Consider the following 11,435-nt stretch of genomic DNA (forward strand, 5'->3'; position numbering starts at 1 on the left):
ATTTGAATTGTCGGAATATTTATAGAGATATAGAAACTCTACTTTTCAAAGAAAATCGTTAATGCTTGAGAAAGAATATCGAGTCAATAGGGTGTAGAATCTGCCAACAACGACCTTGGTTTAGAAAAATGTTGATTAAAATTGTAGGAAAATTTAAAGAGCGATATCGGTGAAGTCATGCTCCAGTATTTAATCCGCTTGAATTTTCTCTTGTTTCTTAATAATTGTGTTATTTTCTTCTTTTATCGAACTAATTTAAAAATTTCTACGTTTCATTACCATAGAATGGTCAATGTTTATATAAAACTGAAGTAGAGAAGTCAGTAATTAGTAATCATTCATTCCCTATAAAGATGATATTTTATTCACTTATGTATTACTTGTATCGATTCGTACCCCTGCGAAATTGAACAACATATATATTTGTTATTTATTTTTTCATTGTTTAATTTTTAGTAGAAGTTAGGAGTGAGGTCTAAGGATATACAAGTTATGACTGCAATGTTTAGGATATCCCATTAAAAAAAAAAAACCTGCAATGTTCAAATGTTTTTTTTTTTCAAAAACAAATTTTCTGAGAATGAAAAGTGGCAAGTGGTGCAAGCTCATACTTTTTCGCCAACAATTAAATTTTATTTCTAACCTTTCATAATTATCTCATTTGTAACACCCAGTATTTCTATAATTTTATATTCGAAAATAGAATAATGAATTTAGTTTTGATTTAACCATTTAAATATTTTTTGAATTGCCTAAGAATCCTTATTGAATTAGTAATTTTTTAAATTAGATAATTAATTTAAGATTTACTTTAAGAAGAAAATAAAAGTATTAGTTAAAAGAAATTTAAAAAGTAAAAAAAAAGATAAAGATAAATGTAAATCGGAAATCTATTTTGGAAGTTGAAATTATATTTTAATTTGAATAGATATTCACGGGAGGATGATTTGTCTCTAAGCAAGACCTAAGTTATATCCTGCCAAAGCGAGTATAGCTAAACGGTAATTCATATATATGTCAAACTAAGAGGTTGTAGCTTGATCCCCACCTCTAAATGTTGTACTTAACAAAATAAAAAATCCTAAGCTACGTCCCATCCGAAGTTAAGAGAGTCCTTCCTGTAAATTTTTTTTTTCCCGAAAAACTCTCTTCCCTCTTAATTAAATTTATAAGCTAGCTAGTAGTATTGACTCAACTCACGAAATACATTAGGGCTAGATTGTGTCATGTGTGATTTTATGTTATTTGTTTGTTTAGAGTGTATATTGATGTATGAATTTATGTGCGTTTTCCATATTACATATCCAAATATGTGCTCATTAAAAAGATATAGTGGCAATTACACGTAATTTCTTTTTGATCTATATTTCTTAGGGGCTTCAATGGGTGTGACTCTATACTACTGATTTGGTACCACTGCCATATAGCTGGGGTTGGATCCTACGCTCACCCATTTGGCTAAGTGGCATCATGAAATGCTGGTTGCGACCCAAGCACTGCTCACTTGCCAGATTTGCGTGTACCAAGCTACCTTACGTAGTACTCAATTAGTAGTGAGGACCGTCAATATTCATGGGTTGCATCTCAAAATCATTATAAACATCTTTTCAATGTGAGATTCTTAACATGTCCCTTTAAGATCGTGGCTCTTTTGACTCATCGATTTTGGTCGGATCCCATTTTTGGATCGGATGTTTGTTTGAGCTTGTTAGACTCTGATACCATATTAATATCATAGGGTTCCATCTCAAAATTCATTGACAATGTGGGAGGAATAGCTCATGTCTATTATAAACATCTTAACAAGGACCACACTCATTGAAACCCAGTTGATAGTGGTGCTACCCGATCAATAGTGTGGATCACGAACCCATTGACGCCCCTAAACATAATCGATCAATAGATATAACGTAATTGCCACAATTTTTTTCGTGAGAACATAGTTGTGATTATATGCATGCATGAGGTTCTCCGTCAAATAAACATGACTTTTTGACATGATAGATAACAGGGAAAGCATGCACCAATTCATAATCTAAAAATATTAGAAGTGTTGATACTACTAGCTTAATTTAATTGATACGGAAGTGTTAAAAGGATCCTATTGAAAAGATAAGGAGGTTAACAAAGTTTTATAATATACCTGAGTTATTTATCTCATGCCAATTAGTTTTTAGATGAAATTCTATAAATATTAATATGATATAGCTCGAAAGCTCAAATGAGTATCCAATTCAAAAAGTTCTAAGATTAATTTTATAGAGAAATTTGAGCGACATCTTGAAAACCAAAAATCTATTTTTAATTTCTTTTTTAAATTTACTTATTATTTTAAAAACGTTTTCGAAAAACATAAAAATGAAAGTAAAATAAAAAACAAAATAGTTATCAAATTGTCCTAAAATATGAAAGGTAGAAGAAGTGGGACAGGAGATTGGAACTCATTATCTCTCAACGTGAAGTGTCAATTACCATTTGGTACAATATAATTTGAAAGTTAAAAAAAGAAAAATATAAGAAAGATCAAATCTTGTACCATTAAACCTAATATATTCCCCCTATGGTAGCAAAGAAAAAGGAGGGTGGTTTTCTTTATAGCAAATTGGTTTCATATCTTTTGAAATTTTACGACCAAATCAAAGTCTTGAGATCAAAAAGGTAATTTGTGAAAAGGGGAAGCAAAAAGTGGTGGGTTTTCTTGTAGTTGGATTTGCCACCAAAAGGGAATTAACATATTAAAAAGTGGGGAGCTTAATCATTATTTGTGAGCCAATTAACACTAATGGAATTGATACGAATGCCACTATAAATAGGGAAAATTAGGTAGAAAGCTATGTGTTTTAGATCTAAAATAGTAAAAGTCAATTCATTAAAGAATTTGTCATATAGATTATGAAAAGTGAGACTTTTTGGGGATTAATTATTTCATGGAAATCATATTGCACCCCTTCTTTAGTAAACTTTATCAAATGATGATCCATTTCTCTCTTGATTGGAATGACTATGTGAACCATTTAAAAATTTTTGATCTACCACGCGTTATAAAATGTGTGTTTGATAATATTCGACATTCTTCTTCGTTTACACGGTGTATTAGAGTGGTTACACGGTGAACTTGGATATGTTATAACTCGGATAATTTTAAAGGTTAAAATTTTAAGGCTTCATCTCACAATATATAGTTTATTTTTACCTCGTCCCTTTTGTTTTGAAAATACATATTTATGGTTACTTTCATTTTTTTTTAATAAAATATTGTTATTTTCATTGAAATAACTATTTAAGTCTCTAATTTTAGTAGTAACAATTTAGTCTCAATTATTTAAAATTTATAATAAGTTAATTACTGAAATTTTAGTATGTGTTGAATATTTAGTCCACAAATTTAAAATGAGATAAAACTTGGTAAATATTGTGAAAAAATCCGTCTAAGTGAAATATTAGGTAACCATTTAGTCCCTATAGATTAAAAATATGTTTATTCTCTTAGTGATTTATTTGCATTGTAGCCTTATATGTACGTAAGAAGTCTTCGTTATACCTTAACGAGACTTTGCTCATTACTTCAATGAAAATAGAAAGATTAAACATGTTTTTTAACCTCAAGTTGACAGCATTTTATGTTTTCTACCCATTCATTTTTTTTCGACATCTTACCTCAGTTTACAAAAGTGTGTAAACAATGTTTAAAATTCAAATTAAAATTTAATATTTTAAGTAGGTGATAAACATAAGCTTTTTTTTTTTGAAGCACAAGTGGGGTGGAAGTGGGGAATCGAACTCACAGCTTCTCAATTTAAGATATATACCAGTTACTGTTGGGTTATATTCACTTTGACAATACTACTCCTATTCAACTGTGTCAATTAACTTTGTATATTTGTTTGTTATATATATATATATATATATAATAAACAAATATATAAATATATATATATATATTGTAACTACTCATACTTTTTTCAATCTCAATCGCTCTCTAAAGTAGATCAACAAACAATATTACCTCTCACAAAACCCACATGGACCTACATCCAATTGCTTAATTTAGGAATAAATTATGCATTGGGTCACTAAATTGAGAGTGAAATAGAAAGGTATATCAAAAAGAAAAACTCGAGGCAAAGGAGATAGAATGAGCGCCATATAATAAAACTCTAGCCTTCACACATCACACATAATGAAATAGTACATTACCGGTAGGTTAATTGATCTTTGTTGGATTCCATTTTTTGATCGGAGGATTATTTAGCTTTTTGAGCTCTGATATTATATTAATATTCACGAGATTCCATCTAAAAACTAATTGGCTATGAAGGAAAGAGTCCATGTTTATTATAAACTCTTGTTAAGGTCATTCATCTTTTCAACGTGCGATATTTAACATAAATATGGTTAGTTCTTTTATTAATAGTAGCTTTTAGATAGATGACATGCACTTTGACTATCACCGCATAGTATCGGGGCTTTGAAATCCTCCGATCAATCTTTATTCGTGTTCTATGAAAAGAACATCCAATTTATATTATCTAGCCTATATATGTTTAGTAGCTATAGTTCTAAGACTTGATAAGTCACATCCTCAATAAAGAAGGCATCACTAATCTCTTTCCTTTATCCTTACCCTATGTTTTTCTTCTTCTTTACCCTCGTAGTAGGATAGAAAATAGATTTCTTTCTCTTTCTTTTCCATCCTTAATTCTAAGTTTATATTTTTTAAAAATTATCAATTTCAACTGTCAATGAATCCCTACCATATTTTATTGTAGCATAAACATCTTGGTATGATTCAAGCAACAAATTAACAATAATATTATAGATTGATTCTTGTTAGATGGCTCATCAATTTTTATAATGCTTACATCATATAGCTTACAATTAGTTAATTAGACTGTAAAACAATTCTTTTTTCTTTTTTTTTCTTTTGTGTTGTGTGTAGTTTTTGAAGAAGACACTTTTTAATATTTTATAAAGAAAGAAAACTTTGATACCTTGAAGTTAAACAACGCCCACATACTTTTATTTATATTTTCTTTTCCAATTCAAGCATGGGAGATTATTATAATATAGACCTTTTGTGTTGTCCTTGAGAGATTAATTTTAAGGGAGAAGGCATGCCTATATATTGATAGTTTATTTTAGGCTTTTATGTTAATAGAACATAAATCTCTAGTATGCATGTGATACATTGTTAACATTAATGAAATTTTTTTCTTTTTTGAGTTCAACAATTTAGAACTAGGAATCAATCCATCGACTTTTAAGAAATAATAAGTTTTTTATCCATTGAGTTATGCTCAAATTTGTTAATTAAGGATCACACCTTAAAACGATAAGGACCTAACAAGAGATTATAATATGAGTGGATTACTCTTCTAATTGTAAATTGGTTTTGACATGGAACTCGTGAATATTTATATGGTATCAGAGCCTCTCACTGCGAATTGATTTTAAGATGAAATTTCATGAATATTGATAAAATTAACACCGATGATAAGATAAATAGAATCACTTGAGGCTTAAAAAAGTAAGTTAAGTAATGACTGTGATCGAGGTGTTATTTTGAACACTTTTCAATGGTAGACTCTTTCAAATACGATTTTACATTCATATAAGATATCCCATTAAAACACTTTTTAGTTGTTTTTCTTAGGCTCACGAGTATTTTTTTTTAAGAAAAGAATAAAATCGAAATATCAAAGTTTTGATTTAAAATTATTAAATCTCTTGTAAGTGAGAATTTATTTTTTTTTGTTTATATCGATTTCTAGATAAGGGTTGTGTCAGTGTCACGTAGGTGCCATGAATGTTGTCGCTTTCAACATCTTGATTGCCTGCAAACAGAAATCTAGCACTGGTTTAGGTATAGAGTGTGTCACCGCTCTACATGTTGGCTGTCCTAGTACGGGAATCTAGATGCACTCTGTCTTGTAGCCGGTGAGCTCGGGAATGGGCCCAGTGTGCTTGAACTCTGATGGTTCTTTTTTTACCCAGCTCATGCGTTTGGATAGATTTACGACGCGTGACACCTCAGCTTTATTCGATAACAATTTTAATAATTAAAATTTCACAAAATATTAAGTTTTATACTTATTTGTCCAAATTAATGGTTAATAAAGATTAATGAATTTAGATGAAGGTGACAAGGAAGAAATTGTTTATAAAACTAGTTGTCTACCTAAAAAAAATAGCCCTCATCTGATTTCTTATTTGAGAGTTGAATTTATTTATGTAAACGTGGTAACATGGTTAACTATTTTTCTTTATTTTGATATGAAAATTTGTATTTTAGTAATTTGGAACCTAGCTACGACTCCGTAAGAAGAGATACAAATGTCTAGTCCTTTGAACTATATAAATTATTATAAGACGATTATTTATTTCATGATTAATTTTTCAACGGGAAAATTAATGCAAACATAAACCCTCTATATATCTATCTAGAAAATTTGAGGAAAAATGATAGATTTGTTTTCCAAGTTCAAGACATCAATAAATTTGTTGTCTTAGTGGTTTTTGAAATTTACTCGAGTTGAGACATTGGTTGACGTCGCAATAATTATTTCCATTCACAATGATATGTCCTAAGATATAATATGATATAGTCTAGCTAGGTTATTGATATATTTGTTCCATATAACAGTCTTCTTTTTAAAAAAAAAATATTATAATGTATGTTTATTAACCATCTTCTTTGTTTAATTTTTATTTAATTTTTAGAAGTATGTAGAAAAGGTTCTATGATTGACACAATTGTGGGTTGAAATTGATTTGGGATTTTCCACCTAATGAGACAGGATTAAGTGGTTGCTCACATTTTCTAAGAAAGTTGCTCTTGGAATCATCAAGTTGGTGAGAAATTATTATTACTTTTACATCATTTGTTTTGTATTAGTCATTCCAAGAAATACAATTATGACCCAATCAGCATAGATCTAATCTTCTAATCTTACGATCATATTGCCCACATGAACATAGCTTGAACGATAATTGATATGCACTCTTTCAGGTTAGAGATTCGATCTCCTATATCTTCAAATTGTTGTAAGAAAAAAGATACCATATTAAATATTAATTATTTTATGATGAGAATATTGTTTGAATGGTTGAGATGCGAATATCCCTGTACTATTTTTTTTATGTGACGATTCAAACTCAAGACCTTCTAATCGGACATGTTTGAGAATGATGAACCATAACAAATGGGAAAAATTCTCTTATTTGATATTCACTAAATTCCCTGTAATATTTTTTTTTTAATATTACATTCAAAGAAGTCTACACATGTTTGAGAATGATGAACCATAACAGATAGGGAAAATTAATCCGTTTAGGGTTGTTTAAGGTTTTAATGATATTTTAATTATTCAACTTGCATAGTTTATAGGAGTGTAGATTAATTTTTACCCTTAATTAATTAAACGTTTTATACTTGTCCCATTATCATTAATTTTTTTTAAATTTTGTAACCCTTATTGAAAAGTTTACATAGTCTTGAAATTCTCTTATTTGATATTCTAATCTACCTTTGTTTAATTAGTAAATTTTCACTTAAGCTTTTTCTTTGGCTTTATTGAATTAAATTCAAGTATTAATGATTGGCATTCATAATCTTAAAATAAATTAGGTTGACAAAAAGAAATCTATCGCAGTAGTGTATTAAAAAATAATAAATTTAATTATTTTGAGATGATATAATTGGGCATGTAAACCTCCAACTTCCAAAGAAAGTTATGCCTTACTATTTATTTATATCCTCTAGATCAAAAGTAAAATATTTTTCAAAGATCTAACTTTGTTTTCCTTGTTATATTTATCTTTATTTTTATATCTGTGATTTCCGACCAGCACGCACCTCGACTAATTTCACACAACTACTTGACCCTACAACATTTGTTCTTGGAGAACACATAGGAATTACTAATTCCTAAAGTAGGTGGCTATTATGGAGTTTGAACTCTATATTCCTTGTTATATTGGAAGGTTTAATAAATTATTCCAACTCATAGCTTTTTTTGTTTCCTTCAAATTTATTATGAAGCATCTAAAATTCATCACTAAATTTCGCTCCACATTCGAGTATATTCATAATCTTTTTAATCACACATTACAATTTCTTTAAAGGAATCACACATTACATTAACATAAGTACTACTTCCAAATATATACTCTTACAAAACTTATAAATTCGTATATTCAATCAAACAAAAACTCTAGCTTCATTAGATTACAAAAAAAAAAAACAAACAGTACGAACACGGTTATAGAAGCAAACTCAAGTCGTAGTCATACCATCTCCAAAGCTAGCTAGTCAAAGCGAATAGTTTAGGCCGTATTTGATAACAATTTTTTTGTTTTTTTTGTTATTAAAATTTTTGACTTACTAATTTTTCACAATTTTTTTTGTATGTCAAAATGAAGAAACACGAGTAAGTAGTGGTCATAAGTTTAATTTGGCTTCGAAATAGTTATCTCATTGTGGCCTCGTTTATTTAACACAGATAGTCTAGCTAGCCAACTTATTATATCAATTACCCTCCAGTTTGCTTTCAATTACTCCAGCAATCCACATCTCTTCTGGGACACCCATGGTGATTGTATCCACCACTTTCACTATCAGGGCGCCTACTTTTGCCCCTTTCATTCTCATTACCCCGCAGCCGCGGCTCGGGTTTCTCAGCCAGACGTCGGAGACTCATACGCTTCGCCCCTTCGGTTACCATGGCCGAGCTGATCAGCACAAGCAGAAGGATCACCCCAAGAGTCAATCTTCTCATTTTCACACAAAGCTTTGTTATATTTGGGTTAGCTAGTAGCTTTATAAATCTGTACAAGCCAAAAAAAAAAAGTGTTGATTAGATGAATAGAAGAAGATCAGTAGAGAGAAAAAAAAAGTTTTAAGTTAGAGAAGTTTACTTGGTTATTGAGACCTCAAACTGAGGAATATAAGTGGAAATGGGCTGGTTTGAGTAGTGAGGTTTCTATTAGGTGGTGGAGTGTTTATATAGCACATATCAGCAGTAGCAGAGTGAAGAAAGTAGGTTGCCAGCCTCTTAGTACATATTAATTTAAAAAAATTGTATAAAAAATTTAAGATTTTAAATTCTCTCTAATTTACCCATTTATAAGATTATAAAAATATAAAAAAAGTTAGAATAGAAGGAAACGTTTGAAAACTTGTCAAACAGAGTTGGACGTCATATTTTCAATGTTTTCGAATATATGTTTCGTAGAAGATTTGAAAACTGAATCTCAATTTAAACGATTGTTTCAAAGTGTTTAGTAATAAACTAGTCACCAACTAAAAATTTAATTTAATATAAAATAATATTAATTAATTTATATGTTATAATTAATTTTATTTTACAGGATTATATAATTTATAATATATTATATTTTACATTTTTTAATTAGTTATTATTTTGATGTGATTCTACCTTTAAAGTTTTAAATTTAAAATTTGAAAACTCTGATCCCACAATCCAAAAATAATTTTAAAAAATAAATCTACTAAATAGATATTTCCTGAATTTATTAGTGAATCTCAAAATAAAAAATAGAATTAAAACGACATGTTTACACATTGTCTTAATTTTAAAATTTAATACGATTTTATTTCACTTCTATTATCATTGATTATATTTTTTAAAATTGCAGGAAGTAAGTAATATTGTATGGTACATAGAAAAGTTAGTTTTTATTTGCTAGCGACGAAATACTGAAAGCGTCGCTATATTTAGTGACGAAATTGCATAACGTCACAATAAGAAAATAACAAAGAGCTAAAATTAGTATGGAAAAAAAAAATTTAGCGACGAAACATTTTCGCCACAAAACCAAACCAATGACGATTTCTATTACTTCAAGCGACGAAAACGTCATTTTCGTCGCTGCAGAGACGAAAAGTACTTCGTCGCTGCAGTGACGAAAAGTACTTCGTCGCTGCAGTGACGAAAAGTCTTTCGTCGCCGCATCGACGAAACGGATTTTCGTCACTACAGTGACGAAAATTGCTTCGTCGCTGCAGGGATGAAATGACGTTTCGTCGCTGCAGCGACGAAAAAGCGTGCGTCGCCGCAACGACGAAACAAAATTTTCGTCGCAAAACGTTGCGACACACGCGTTTTCGTCGCTGACGTCCAGTAGCGACATTTATTCAGCGACAAGACGCGCGACATTCTACTTTTCGTCGCTGTGTTTGACGACGAAAATACTACATCAGCGACGAAATATTTTCGTGGCCGAGTGTATTTTTTTTTAGTGTGTATGCCAATCTGGCCTTAAAATTTTGCCCTTTCTCTTCAAATTTTTTTTGACTCCGTCGGTGCATAACGCGGGCATTATAAATTGTGGTTTTTCTTCATCAGACAAATGAGGTAAAGATGAAGTGGGTTGCCCACAAATTTCTAAAGAAATGTTTTAAAATGGATTGGAATGATGATATGTAGGATAATTCTGGCCTATATAAACAGGAAAATTCCACCATGTGAGCTGAAATAAAAGCCTAAGATCTCAAGTTGAGCACAGTTGGTTGTCCCGAGTATCAATATTATATTAATATTTATGAAGTTCTATCTCAAAATTAATTGACATTTAGAATAGTAGTTAGGTACATTATAAATCTTTACTAGGTCTCTTATATTTTTGATGTGGGATACTTAACAGTGTTTAACCTGTGTCGTTCGTGAATGACAGGTGAAAAATGCTTTGTAGTGCTATTTGAATCTAAGTATAGGTACTAATGCTGAGTGAAACAAGCAACGTTTGAAATAGTGAAAAGTGGTTTTAGGCTGTATTTTAATTTTTAAAGTTTGAAAAATTGCAAAAACCACTATCGATAGGAATTGTTATAATCACATGTAGGACTCAGAGTTTTAAATTCAATCAATCATCTCTCAAACTTACAAAATAGTTGCAATTAAACTTGTTGCAACTATCCTATTTAATTGCAACTTCTCAAGTTTCAGGGGAAAGTTGCTACAATTTCATAAGTGCTATTTTTATGAGTTCTTTTGTACGTAAAAATATATAGCTTAATTAAAAGTAGGGTTGAAGTATCGCTAATTCACAAGTATAGATTTCTTTCCATCTTTTTTCGTGTTGTTTGGCTCTTCTAACTAAAAATTCTAAAATTTTATATTTGACAAACAAAAGATTGTTAAGTAGTGGTATCAAAGCCAAACACCTTTGATCTTAGGCGGTTGTTGTTGATGTCGGGGTCTGACATGTTCTACGACGTGGATAGTAAATTTGAAGTTCAATATGTTCGAACTTAGTAAAACCAAATATCCGAGGTCCACAACACCTTTTCAAGTTTCTTTTGACGAAGGAGTGAAGTACTTTTAAACCCAAATGACTTGTGGGAAGATGGTAAGTGAAGAGAATTCACTTTTTTTGTATTTCTATTTTGAAAAATGTCAATTCATTTGGTTTTG

At 30.1% G+C, this 11,435-nt stretch overlaps 1 long non-coding RNA gene across 1 annotated transcript; it reads right to left on the reverse strand.

Annotated features, from left to right (window-relative positions):
• Positions 1-8,171: 8,171 nt before the first annotated feature.
• On the reverse strand, positions 8,172-9,002 carry LOC111020543 (uncharacterized). The gene is made up of 2 exons (XR_002602697.2): positions 8,917-9,002; positions 8,172-8,826 (listed from the first exon to the last, which is right to left on the reverse strand). It is a non-coding gene; the product is annotated as an uncharacterized LOC111020543 (long non-coding RNA).
• Positions 9,003-11,435: the final 2,433 nt, after the last annotated feature.

The sequence above is a fragment of the Momordica charantia genome (assembly GCF_013281855.1).
Source record: "Momordica charantia cultivar OHB3-1 chromosome 3 unlocalized genomic scaffold, Mcharantia_2.0 BLBB01000003.1, whole genome shotgun sequence".
Lineage (NCBI taxonomy): Eukaryota > Viridiplantae > Streptophyta > Magnoliopsida > Cucurbitales > Cucurbitaceae > Momordica > Momordica charantia.